Here is a 13,616-nt window from a genome sequence, read left to right on the forward strand (position 1 = left end):
CTCTGCTTTTAGTCCCTTGGGTGATCTGTTTTCTTATGTGGTAGGGAATTAAGTAAGGAACTGTACGTGTGCCCAGGATTCTGTTCAGTTGTGTTCTACACTTTGCTATCAAAGAGGACAATCTGATGAGATCTACCAGAATTTCAAATGCATATGCCCTTTGAAGCAGCATTTCTACAATGTTCAAGATATACTTTTATACATGATCTGTTTTACTGTGTTCAGGATTATTATCTGTAGCAAAATTTATAATTTCAAGATTCAGAAAACATCAATGTAATTTAGGTCTCAAAATTGTGCTAGTAGTAAAAATTTAGAATTATTTAATTAAATGAATTATGTAACAATTATGCAGTAAAGAGCTATGCATATTTACATGAGAATGAGAGCTATAACCATGCAATATAGTTATGTATATTTGTGCATATGCTTATTTCCATACATATATTTTGCATGTGTACATGTGTGCATGAATATACACATATATTTATATTTATCACATATTTATATTTATATATTGAATATAGTACTATAAAAGCAAAGTTCAGAGCAGTGTATAAAATACTACAATGGGAGATATATTTGTGCAATATTGTACATGCATTTTTTTTTTACAAAGTATCTCTCTAAGAATATATAATTAATGAACATGAGACACTTAGAGAATGGGTCCTTTGAAGGTCTGTCAGACTAAATTAATAACCATATAGGTTTTTAGTGGAGATGAAACAGCACCTTCTAATGTAGTATCAGTTTAAAATAACTCAACAAAGCCCTTTAGTAATTGGTTACATTATCATATTCAGTGTGTTTCAATATCACTACTTTGAAAAGTGTGGAAAGAAAAATATTTTTAGAAGAAAGGAAGGCAAGCCAGCTGATATAGCAAGGTACATTATAAAAATCTGAGTTTCGATTCTTTTCTGTGTCCTTGTGGTTTAGAGTATTCCCTTCCTTTAGGGACAGGGATGGTTATCTCTGGAATGAGGGTCTTACCACCTACCTGCCTCCAGGAGAATGAGTAGGGAGGAGATGAGAGTGATCACCTATTTTTGTAATTTTCTCAAATGTCAAGGTGCCATATTTAAAGGTAGTATGTCCTGAACATTATCATACCTGTACGATAAGAAATAGAAGTTTATAATCCTGAAATCAATACACTTTTGTTTGTATGTATGTGTACGTGTGTACGTGTGTGTGTGTGTGTGTGTGTGTGTGTGTGTGTGTGTGTGTGTGTGTGTGTGTATGTGCTGGTTCTGGGGCTTGAACTCATCGTCCAGGGACTACCCCCTGAGATATTTTGCTTAAGACCACAGCTTTACTTCCAGCTTTTTGGTGGTTAATTGGAGTTAAGATTATTAAGGACTAAAATAAATAAATAAATAAATAAAAATTATTAGGGACTTCCCTACCTGTGCTGGCTTTGAACCATGATCCTCAAATCTCAGCCTCCCGAGTAGCCAGGATTACAGGAGTCTGGTTAATATACTTTAAAAATAATTTTTGGAAGCCCTATGTTCAGTTTTAGTTTATCAGGAGTAACTGGCTGTTTATAGCTAATAACCATATATTGATGATTCAATTGGAAAATATTTATTATATGAAGACTTGCTTTGATATCATGTTTCCAGAACAATTGTGCCAGGAAAAAAAAAAAAAAGCAAAACTTGGAATTAATGAGTAAGGTTGTCTATAACTTTGGCTTGATTCTTGTTGACACAAACTATAACTTTGGGTAGTAAAACTATCAAAAAACTGATATAATGATTTTATAGAGAAGACATTACTAGATACTGGTTTAAGAGCAAAGTTTATGTCTTTCTGTATTTACATTGTTGTAGAGATTGTGATGTTTTTGGAATGTTTCTTTTGCTTCCTTTTATTTCCCAATTGACTACCAAGGAAATAATGAAGGAAACTGACGCAGGACGTGTTGATGGCTTTGAACTCTCAGTGGCTCAGGCTGCTCCTTCCTCATTCTCTGAGTTTTCTTTCTCCAAGAGATAAATATCAGAGCCTACTCCCTGCACAGAATTAACCCTGATAGATACCATAGAGGTCTTGAAATAACGTTCTACATATGGTTATCTTACTTTTTCATGTCTGGGGTTTGTGTAGGAGCCGTTTCTTGGTTGGGGTTACTGGTCACGTATAGAGGAGGGAGAAAGCCACATAACGATGGCGATAAATGCTGGAGTGGTGTGTCATTAAATTAATCTAGCTGGATAAGATAACCTTAGGCCCTACAAGCAAAGCTTTCTCAGGGATATGTAAGAAAATAAGGGCGCGCAGTTGTTTCCGTAGTGTAGTGGTTATCACGTTCGCCTCACACGCGAAAGGTCCCCGGTTCGAAACCAGGCGGGAACACGTAGCGTTTTCTTCGTGTAAGCTTTTAGCTTCGGACCGTTCCCACTCGTTTGCATTTACAAAAAGTAAAAGAATACATAGTAACTGTTGCTCTTTGCTTGAGAACGATTGGTTTTTTTTAAAAGGCTCGGTCAGACAGTTGGTTGCATTTCCCGCTCTGAACCCAAAACAGCTAATCTCCCTCTTCCCCGCAGCCTCCTGCTAGTCTTCGGGGTCCGATGGTGCTGGGACACGTCATCCAACATTGATCATTCGCCATATAAATATCATCAGCTCAATCAAGAGGTCGTAGACCCTTCCTCGGAGCCGCTACCGACGGTCCAGGACTTGACTGCGGGACTTTGTTCCAAAGCACGCGTTAAAGGCTCCCGGCTTACTCCTCAGGCGGCGCGGGACGGGGCGGGGCAGGGCAGGGCTGAGCTGGGCGGGGCGTAGCGTGGACCCGCTGACTTCGGTCCCGGGGCTTTCGGAATCCCAGCTACTGACCAGCATCTCAGAGGCTTAGCGCAGTTTTCTTGGATCTCTCTCAGGGGCGGCAAAGCCCAGCGATGGGGAGATTTGCCTGTGAGCATCAGTCTCCATTACAGGACATCAGGCTGTGCCCTGCTCCTGACTTGTCCTAAGTGCCTCCAATTGTAAAATAACCTGAGTGCAAAGGCCAAGGCAAAATAACTTATCGGTGCAAACATTAGTAACCATTATCTGTCCAACACAAATCTTGAGACAGACTGGTAAATAACTTATTTGCATAAATAAAAGATTATTACTATGAACTTATCAGATTGAATCAGGACCACAAGAGCAACGAGTGTATCAAAGATCGAATCTGAAAAACCAGCCTTATGAGCTTAGCCAACATGCCAGACCAAGAAATGATACGACCTCTCATGTGGGTCATATAAAAGAAGGGGCCGTCTATCATGTACAACATCACCCACACCTGATGATCAGAGGGTCCATTGTATGTCTCAAGGATGGAATGGCTTCAGCTCATCCATTCCCCTTGTTGACCACTGAAATTATTGTCTGTTCCCATCCTAGTAAGCTTGGAATGCCCTTCTAGCAGCTTGTGTTTGGATACTACCTGACTGCACAGGCTCAGTGACTGGGTTGATTATGCTAATAGCTTATCTCACCAGATAAAATGACTCTGAGTCTGTAGTCACTCTTTGCCTTCTGTGAAGCCTCTTTGACTAACCCCATAGCTAGCAGTAACCTTTTCTTGGTTTTCTGATGTATGTGTAGATGTGTATACATACATGTCACATACAAATAAAAACCTCCATAAGCACATCCATCACTGCTTTGATAAAATACATGAAGATTATAGACAAATCAAGAATATGAAATGAGGTATCTACAGGGAAATGGGTTTTGGTCACTATGAAGAAGAAAGAGGCTAAGAGAACTAGTAAAAAGAGTCGTTGACCTCAAAACTAAATGGAAACCAGTCTTGAGAAGGAATGACTACTAATGTCGCATTCATAAATCTAAACACAAACAGCTCCTAATTGTTAAAAGATAAAATAGATATGTTAACATTTCAAAGATTTTATTTGAGCAGACAGCTGTTCATAAAGTGAGTGAATTCTCCAAAGAGAAAGCTTTCTTGATATGTTTATGGAAGCAAGACAAAGAAAACACATTTATCTGGTGTAAGTGTGAAGTCCCTAGATAGCTAATATACACCTGAATGTTACATTTATTGAATAAATAAAAGATATTTATCTCTGATCTTAGATAAAAGAATTCAGATACAGACATTTGCACAAAATAACATAACTTTAAAGAACTTGTGTTCAATCTCAGGTACTGCTAAAAGTAAAATAAAATGAAAAAATATAAAGAACCATTAAGAGGGGCTGGGAAGGTGGCTCAGTGGTAGAGCGCTTGCCTTGTATGCATGAGGCCCTGGGTTCGATTCCTCAGCACCACATAAGCAGAAAAAAAAGCTAGAAGTGGTGCTATGGCTCAAGTGGCAGAGCGCTAGTCTTGAGCTGAAGAGCTGAGGGACAGCGCCCAGGCTCAGAGTTCAGGCCCCACGACCGACAAAAAAAAAAAAAAAAAAAAAAAAGCACAGTCCCTAGCAAAAGGTCTTTCCTCCACCAACCCGTAAAACAACAACAAAAGTCCCTAGTTAGACGTTGTTTGTTGGATTGATTGATTGAACTCAATACCAGCAAACTGAATTTACTATGTGTAAACTTAATATACTGTTTCCTATGAGCTTTGGTTTTTTTTTTTTTTAGGAATTCTAATTACCTAGAGTATCTCAGCTTAAAGGCTTATCAATTAATAACAACCAACATCCCCCAAACAAAGAAAAATACCAAGCCAAACCAAACTAAACAACAGACAAGACAAAACTCTATGAAGAAAGAAAAGTAAAAAGAGAGACAGACATCTAAAAAAATTTAAAGTTAAAAAAAATCTAAATAAAGCTGGGTGCCCCTGGCTTATGCCTGTAATCCTAGCTACTCAGTAGGCTGAGATCTGAGGATCATAGTTTGAAGCTAGCCCCTGCAGGAAAGTCTTTAAGACTCCAATTAGCCACCAGAAAACCAGAAGTGGAACTGTGGCTCAAAGTGGTAGAATGCTCACCTCCCTATGACCAGAACAAACAAACAAAAAACACCCTAAACCCCAAGAAACCCCCCTCCCCAAACAAAAAATCTAAATAAAGAATACATGATCAGATAAGGTAATGAAAGATACTGTGTCATGCCTTTGGCCCCAAGGACCCTAGCCTGTCTGCCTTTTTCTCTCTCGAATTCTCAGTCTTCTTATGTTTATTTCATATAAATATATGTGACATCAATAATGTAAGATACTTTTTTCTTATATAACTTAAAGCACCAAAAATAAAAAGTTCACCTTTATTGTCTAAGCAGTTAAGGATCACTGCTTGTCTTTTGTTCCCCTCTGATAATAGGATTATAGTTCTTTCAGATAAATGTTGTTTGCATAGGGTACTGAAGACAATAAAGAACTGAATATTTTATTTGTATTTTTATATTAATAATTTAATATATTAGTGTAATTTCTTACACAATTTCTTATATAACTATAATTTCTTGCATAATTTTTACATAATTTCTTACTTAACCATGCACATGTAGTTATAATAAATAAATATATGTACATAAATACATAATCAATAATAGTCAACAAATATCTGTGTCCATCATCAAGTCTAAGAAATAGTATTAGCTGCATTTTAGAGGAACCCTATAAATCCCTTTCAGGTAATTATTATTCTAAATTTTATGTTTGTTGTTTTTTTTATAGCTTTAAAACATGTGCAACTACCATAAATGAAATATTAAGTTATATAGGGTTTTACATTTTATGTAAATGATATAATGTAAAAAATGGTTATTCATAGAACATGAACATTATCTAAAGGGTTACTTGGGAATAGAAGGGAAAAGGGAAAGGGAAAAAGAAAGACAGAGGGTGAATAATTTTGAAATACACTGCAACCATATGTGAAGACAACATTTGAAAAGCTGTTGATCAGTGGGGGTTTGTAAGGTGGAGAAAGAGAAATACGCTCTTTTGGGGGAGGGTGGGCACTAGTGGGAGGAGGTGGGGTTGAGTATGAAAAGGCAGGAATATGGTGAAAGTAGATTGTTTCATGTATGAAAATAGGATAATAAAGCCTGTTAAAATTGTTTTAGGAAGGGAGAAAGGGAGAATGATAGGGTGAGATGGACTAGAAAACATTGTAAACCTGCATGGAAATGTCACAATAAAGGTTGTTCCTAATGTGAATACATAGTGTAACTAATATATGGTAATAAACATGGTTTGCTTTTGGTATTAATAATAATTTAATGGTTTGTGTGTGTGTGTGTGGCAGCACTGGGGTTTGTACTCAGGCCTTGCTCATGCCCTTGCCATCCTACAGCCTTCTGCTTTCTGATAGATACCAATCTATGCAAACAGAATTTTAACATGCTTATAATATAAATGCTAATATATTACACTGTAATGCACATAACACATATGTCACTATTCTATCTCAGTCTGCTATTAAAATATACATATAAAACAATAAATACATATTCAATATTTTAGGAAGATGGATTAGATATACTTATCCCCCTCCTCTTGATAATTAGTCCAATGAAACAACTGGACAGTGTATATCAAATAAAAACACAAGAAGACTGAGAGTTGGAGAGAGAGAAAGGCAGACTGGCTAGGATCTCTGGGACCAAAGGAATGACACGGTGGCAGAGTCCTCTGGCTGTCTATGTGCCTCATGTACCCTAGTCTTGAAGCTTATAAAAAGCTGAAATGCAATGGGTATGTAGAGGAGAGAAATGTTTGTTTCCTCTGCCTTTCTAGATTCTTGGGCTAGTGCAGGAGTGGTCATAAAACAGATGAACATTTTAAATATGCATAGACACAGTGTGTTATCTAACACAGTGGGCTAGCTTCCTATCACTTGAACAAATGCCAATCAACTCAAAAAAAGATTCATTTTGCCTTCCAGTTTGGGAGATTTTCAGCTCACGACTGGGTCTAGAATGAAGTATGAGAAAATTATTTTCCACAAGGAGCGAAAGACAGGAAGAGGAAGGCCTGGGTCCCACTATTCCCAGTGACCTGTCAGAACGTGTTCTGCCACCTCTCAACAGCACCCCGCTTAATACAAGATCCAAATTGTAAGATCCAAACTACAGCAACAGTAAAACGAAGTCAGTCTAGTGCACTTTTGCTGTTAAAACTGAGAGAGGGGGCAGGGAGGGAGAAAGCAATCCTTTCAATATTACAGAGATACAAACTTGTGTTTAGGAAATGGGCTTTTAACTTCAAATGAAACAAGAAACTAGAGAAGAAGCAAAGGAATCGGGGTTTCATAGAATTCAAAAGACCTTACAGAAAAAGTAGAGGCCTCTTTTGGTTCTTGCTTGAGTTGACCCTGCCTGCAGGGAGATCAGGACATGGCCCCGGTCAGAGAGCATCTCATTTAACCGTTCCTAATTGCGAGCTTCCTAACTTGGGCTCTTCCGTTTCTTCTGGATATCAGCATTTTTCCCTGGTCCACGAGATAGATAGCCGGTGCTTGATTGGTCATCGATTTTGGACGTCTTGATTCTTTCTGGAATGGAAAGAGGCTCTTGGTGCTTTCTCCCCGGCGGGCCTCAGTCGGCACTCTGGCGTCACCAAGCGCCCGTGAGCGGAACTGCAGCTGAGAGCCCGCTTTTTCTAAGTGAGTTGCTGCGGGCTTCCTTCAAGTAGCTGCGAGTTCAGTGGTGTTGGCCTTAGAAACCCTGCTAGGCCAGACAGAGAGGGCGCGGGTTCCCCGGGACCCGGGGAAGAGCAGGCCCGCCGGCCTGGGCTCAAAGAGCGGAGCGGAGTCCGCGCCCCGTGCGCAGGAGCCTAGTCCTCCGAGCCTGCGGCTCCGTGAACCATTCACCGTCTGGGGCTCGCTCCCGCTCTCCTCCTACGGGAAGAGGGCATCAGCTCCGGGACATCGTTCTAAGGGTTTTCGGATCAGAAATAGTTTGGGAGAAAAATCGCTTTTCCTGGGAAAAGCAGGTTTTACTCAGGGGAGGGAGGGGAACAGTGGGAAATCGTGTTTTTCCTTTTCTTAAAAAAGTTTTTATGACAAAAATGGCACAAATCCCATCTTAATTACATATCTCTTTAAAGTAGACGAGAGAAAAAGGAGGTTTTCGCGGAGTGGCCGGTTAGCTCAGTTGGTTAGAGCGTGGTGCTAATAACGCCAAGGTCGCGGGTTCGATCCCCGTACGGGCCACGGGTGTAACATTTTTCTCCAGACATTTACTATGTGGAAATTGATGACTTCCAAATACAGAGGGCTGTTTAATTAGAACCATACTTGTATTCGCTTAGAATTGTTGGCTTTCCAAGTTAAAAATTTGTTTTGGAAAAAAATACAGCCTTTGTTTTGGAAAAAAAAACAGCCTTTAAAGGAAATCAACTGTGCTGGGATATTGTGCGTTTAAGGAAGGGAAAAATAGGAAGAATTAGTGGAACTCATTATTTTGGGAAAAAAGGCAAAACTTTTGAAATAGTTTAAGCTTTTGAAAGACAACATTCTTTGTACTAATAGAAAGTTCAGATAAATAGATCATGTGGGTAGCATTGCAATAGGCTCTGCTGGTGTTTAGCTTTTGGTCATGTTCTTGGTTGGTATTGCTGTCCACTGAACTTCAGACCTGTAACCACAAATGCTTCATAGCAAATGGATCAATGGTTCACCTGTCAGGTTATAGTTGAATGATATCTTCCACTCTACATTTAATGGGCCATTTAAAATTTGGCTAACTTTTTTTGAACAAATATAAAAGCTTAGGTTTGGAATTTGGATGATGAAAAATGGGTACATGGAGGGAGACTAGAAGAGAGCCTTTAGAATTAATTGCTTTGGGATCTAAAGGCCTCAATGTCCTTGTTTTGTTTTGCTTTGTCCTGTCCTGTCCTGTCTTTTTCTTGGAATCTTGCTACTTGAATTTCCATAGTGCCTAACTTATATCTTCTCTACTATTTCCCTCTTTTATTTGGCCTCCTAACATGTTTTTACATTTCAAAAATAGTGACTGGCTTAAAGTAAATGTCTAAAACAAATAATACTAATAAAAAAGAATACTTACAGATTTACAGGTATAATATAATACACTTACAGAGTATAAATAATGTATTATGCTATACCTATAGAATTAAGGGATAGGAAGGATTTGACTGTTGCTGACTTTGACAAAAAAGGGCCTTATTATTATTTTGGTGCTGAGACTAGAGAGTGTACAGATAAATATTTTTAGAGATTAAAGCCATTCTAGTATTTTTAGTGTAAGAGCTATTTCCAAGATTGTGGACCCAATTAACGTTAGATAGGTAAATATGTGCCAGCAGAATTGCTCAGGGTTCTCTTATATATGGGAAATTCCCATGAGGTATAGGTCTGTGTTTTTTAAATACTTTTTGTACTTATACTTTTCAGAGGAAAGAATACTATTGTAAATTGTAAATAGTCGATAAATAACTATTGTATGCAAATCTATAACTGTTGGCAATGACATCTGGGAAGAAGAGATAAATAAAGTTTATTTCCTGTAAAAAAATAAAAAATAAATACTTAAGGGAAGTTATTGCTCCTTCTCCTGCTTTGCTGTATAAGATGAATAAGATTTTGTTCTTATTTCGTCATTACCTTATATACATGTAAATATACAGCTTAAAGAAGCTATAAATCTGTGAATGCTAAGCCAGTAAGTTGTGCTGGTTCTTCTATTGATATATTCTTTTTGTTTGGCAGGCTTATTTTTATTTCCCCAGCATGTGCTTATTGAATAGAGTTCTGGAAATGCTGCATAAGTAGAATGGTATGGGCTTAACGTCATTGAAGAGATCTGTGCCCCCCAAAACTTTGCATGATATTTTCCCATGAGGCTTTGAATTAAACTTTCTTTTTTGAGGACCAAGCACTGTGGTTGCAAGGATTTTCAGGGAAGCATCAACATAAACCAAATACCTATACTGGACGAAAAATAATTAAAATAGTTTAGTTATTATTATGATTAGTAAATTTTTATTGTTGTTGTAAGATAATGTACAGGCATTATAGTTACATAAGTCAGGTGATGAGTGCATTTCTTTTTGGACAATATCACCCCTTCCCTTGCTCTCTCTCAGTTTTTCCCTCTTGTTCCCACCCACAAGTTGTATAGTTCATTTTCAATGTAGGGTCTATTAAGTACCGCTGCTCATTTGTTCACTCTTTGTCACTTCATTTTTTACTCTCCCAAAGAAAGATAAATGAACAACCAAGACAAAAAGTTTAGTTATTGTTTATAATTGTCAAAAGCAAATGACCTAATGAAATTTCCTAACAAGAATAATGACACTACTTTGGGGCTTTTGGCTTTTCTATGGCATATAAAGCAACATAGTAAAACCACACCAAAATTCTTAGAGTTTTTCAAAACCAGAATGGGAAGGATTGAAATTTTACCAATCTTCTTTGTTCTAGAAACTAAAAGAATCTATTCTAAAGCAAATGGCACAACATATATTCTTTGATACTGAAAATGAAACCCATCATTTAGCTGATAATATTGACTATCAGGGGTCAAGATTGGAGTTTGAAATTTTAGGACAGAATTTGAAATGTTACTCTATCACATAAGATAATTTTATGAAACCAACATAACTTCTCTTACCAGTCATCAGCAAACTCTTTGTTATTAACTGCAGAAACTTGACCCATTTTACTTTCACTTTAACGTTCATGTAATAAGGTACATACCCAGCAAGAAAGTCTTCATAACTGAACAAGAGATTTTAGCCATTTTTAAGTTTTTTGATATATTTAGTGATGACTTGATATTGAAAATACTAAAATCCCAAGGAGAAGGCCCCGCTGGGATTCGAACCCAGGATCTCCTGTTTACTAGACAGGCGCTTTGACCAGCTAAGCCACAGGGCCCCCTCTCATACCCATATTCAGTTATATCATATATAAATGTAACACTTAGGTAAAATGTACCAATTTGCTAGAACTTTACTTGATTTTGTGTCAAAGAAAATGCAATATGTTTTCAAATTTGTACCAAAAATAAAAGAAGCCCCAGCATTTAAAAACCATTTCTTAAATACAAGGTTTAAATAAAATTGGTTTCAAATTAAAAGCGAAATTTCTGTTATGGTGACTATCGCCCCCTAGAGGAAATAATGTATATTGCCATATACTTTAAACGTAAAAATTCATTTTGTCTTCAAATGTTACTTCTGTGTTTTAGATACTTCTCTAGGTATTGGATATAAAACAGCAAGACAGAAAAGTTTTCCTCCACTATAGAGTTTTCGTTCTGCAAGGAAAGAATAGGCAAGTCAAAAAAATTAGCTATCCCAAGCACAAACAAAGGGAAACATCCAAGACAAACAAGGAATATAAAAACTCATGTCTTTACACTGGATTATAGAGTACATTGCCCATTTCCCAATTTTCTGTTCTTGAGAAATCTCATCATGCTTTCTTCTATTGTAACTGTTTCTCAAAAACGCAGGTCTAGACCCAGGCCCAGACCCAGGCCTGGACACACTGCTAAAGAGGCCATCCACAGTCACCCTGATTCCATTTATTCCCACCATGCTTTGTGAGACCCCCATCTTTTACGGATAGCTTTGGCTTCAACAGGAGATCTGCTGCTTAATTAAGCTTGGAGTTCTACAGCATAGAATATCTTTATTTTTGTCATAGTCTTGTTCTGCGCTTTGGCTCTCTGGGTTAAATCATACTTCTTGTCAAAACTTGCAAAACTGAGTAAAAATGAAGAGAAAGAAATAAGTGAGGCAAAATGTGATTACTATCACAGCAAGCTGTCAGAACCCCTAATTTGGATATGGTGAAGGAGACATCTTGGACAGTCACAAGACTGTTAACCTGAGGTTTCATTTTGATTTTATGAATGTAGAAAGGGTGATGGTATGTTTAGAGGAATGCACTTTAGCTTGTTAGTAGATGAGACCAATATTTTGAAATGCTTAAGTACCTGGTTATGCTTTGTTGGAGGAGAATGAAGGTGGATGTTTTTACTGAGCACCTACAAAATGCAAGCAAGATAAGGAAAAAGGAAACATCACTTAGGAGTTCTTGTGAAAGATTATTGGTAGATATGCTTCCCTTTGGTCACTGGCCAGCAATTTCTTCTTACTCGAAACTGTATGTAATCTACTTGCTGTTCATTCTTCCTGCTAACTACTATTAATTCCTCTAGTTATTCCTTTCCTTACTTTTCTAATTTCTTCATTATGTATCACTTTAATTCTATGTAGTTTTGCAAAGTCAAGACTTGTGTATATATTTAAAATTTGTACAGATGGCACGTGATATATAACATCTCTTAAAAATACAAGTTGTCATTGTAAGCATTATGCATAATGCTTATAGTCATTACCTGAGTTATGAAATGATAGGCCTCTGCAAAATACATTAATAACAATAAAATTATTCAAAAAATACATGTTGAAACCAAGTATGGTGGTCACACCTGTGGTCCCGGATACTTGGGAAGTGAAGTAGGAGGGTCACTGCTCAAGATCACCTTTGGCAAAGGTAATGTGACACTCCTGAAAAACTAACTAAAAGCAAAAGGACTCAGGGTGTGGTTCAACTCGAATGGTAGTGGTTTAGCACATTTGAGGATTCTATACCTCTTATCCTTGAGCCAGGGTGCCTAAGTTTCTGCCACTCAGCCAGTAATACCTAGGAAGAGCTGATCTTTTAGGCTTAATACAAGTTTGGTTTCTGTCCCTTTGTTTCATGTAAAACCAAACTGAGATTAGACTGTACATCAGAGAAAAGCCTGGGCTAGAATGGGATACAAATGAATGTGAATAATTACTATGGGTGCTGTAAAGCACTGGGAAGCTGTCTTGAGCTTGAGCAACAGTACAAGACATCTCAGCTCACTAACAACATTTTGGAAGCTTTGCGGGCACACATTTCAGAATTCATGTAAAGCTGACTGTTAAAGAAGACATTGGGGCTATTTTAGTCCCTCAAAGGGAAGAAACCTTCAGGTTAAAACTTCTAATAAGTGACTAAACAAAAACAGAAGCTAGCATTTTTGGAACCTTAACGATCCCCAAGGTTGATAACTGATGATGCACCACTTACGCGTTCTCCAGGTGTTATATCGCAGAACTGGATTCATGCAAGCTCCTTTGGGATGTTTGTTCTTCCAACCTCATAGTGGTCCCCAGGTAGCACCAACTGTCTACTAGTATTTTCTAGCCACCTCAGGCGGTCTCTCCTCTCTGCCCTCCTCACAGTCTGCTTGTTTGAAACTGAAGGTTCTAAAAATAGGTGCTATTCTTCTCAGTCACAGTGACCCTAACTGCTCCCCCCCAAAAAAAAGTCCTCCAACTTTTTTCCAGGTTTAAGTTTATAATTCCTTCCTTCCTTTTCTCTCCTTCTTTCTTTCCTTCCCCCTTTCTCTCTCTCTTTCTCTCTCTCCTCTCTTTCTCTCTCTCCTTCCTTCCTTCCTTCTTTCTCTCTTTCTCTCCTTCCTTCCTTCTCTCTCCTTTCCTTCCTTCCCCTTTCTTTCTTTTTCTATTTTTCTCTCTCTTTCTCTCCTTCCTTCCTTCCTTTCTCTTCCTTTTTCTCTCTTTCTCTCCTTCCTTTCTTTCTCTCCTTCCTTCCTTTCTCTTCCTTTTTCTCTCTCTTTCTCTCCTTCCTTCCTTTCTCTCCTTCCTTCCTCTCTTTCATTCTT

General features: G+C 37.9%; 3 non-coding genes across 3 annotated transcripts; 2 read left to right on the forward strand and 1 right to left on the reverse strand.

Annotated features, from left to right (window-relative positions):
* The first annotated feature begins 2,294 nt into the window (after positions 1–2,294).
* Positions 2,295–2,367, forward strand: Trnav-cac. Its single transcript has one exon. It is a non-coding gene; the product is annotated as a tRNA-Val (tRNA).
* A 5,696-nt stretch (positions 2,368–8,063) lies between these two features.
* Trnai-aau lies at positions 8,064–8,137 on the forward strand. Its single transcript has one exon. It is a non-coding gene; the product is annotated as a tRNA-Ile (tRNA).
* Positions 8,138–10,754: 2,617 nt separating this feature from the next.
* Positions 10,755–10,828, reverse strand: Trnat-agu. The gene has a single exon. It is a non-coding gene; the product is annotated as a tRNA-Thr (tRNA).
* Between the last annotated feature and the right edge of the window lie 2,788 nt (positions 10,829–13,616).

Source organism: Dipodomys spectabilis, unplaced genomic scaffold (assembly GCF_019054845.1).
Source record: "Dipodomys spectabilis isolate Male_0828 unplaced genomic scaffold, ASM1905484v1 ptg000085l, whole genome shotgun sequence".
Lineage (NCBI taxonomy): Eukaryota > Metazoa > Chordata > Mammalia > Rodentia > Heteromyidae > Dipodomys > Dipodomys spectabilis.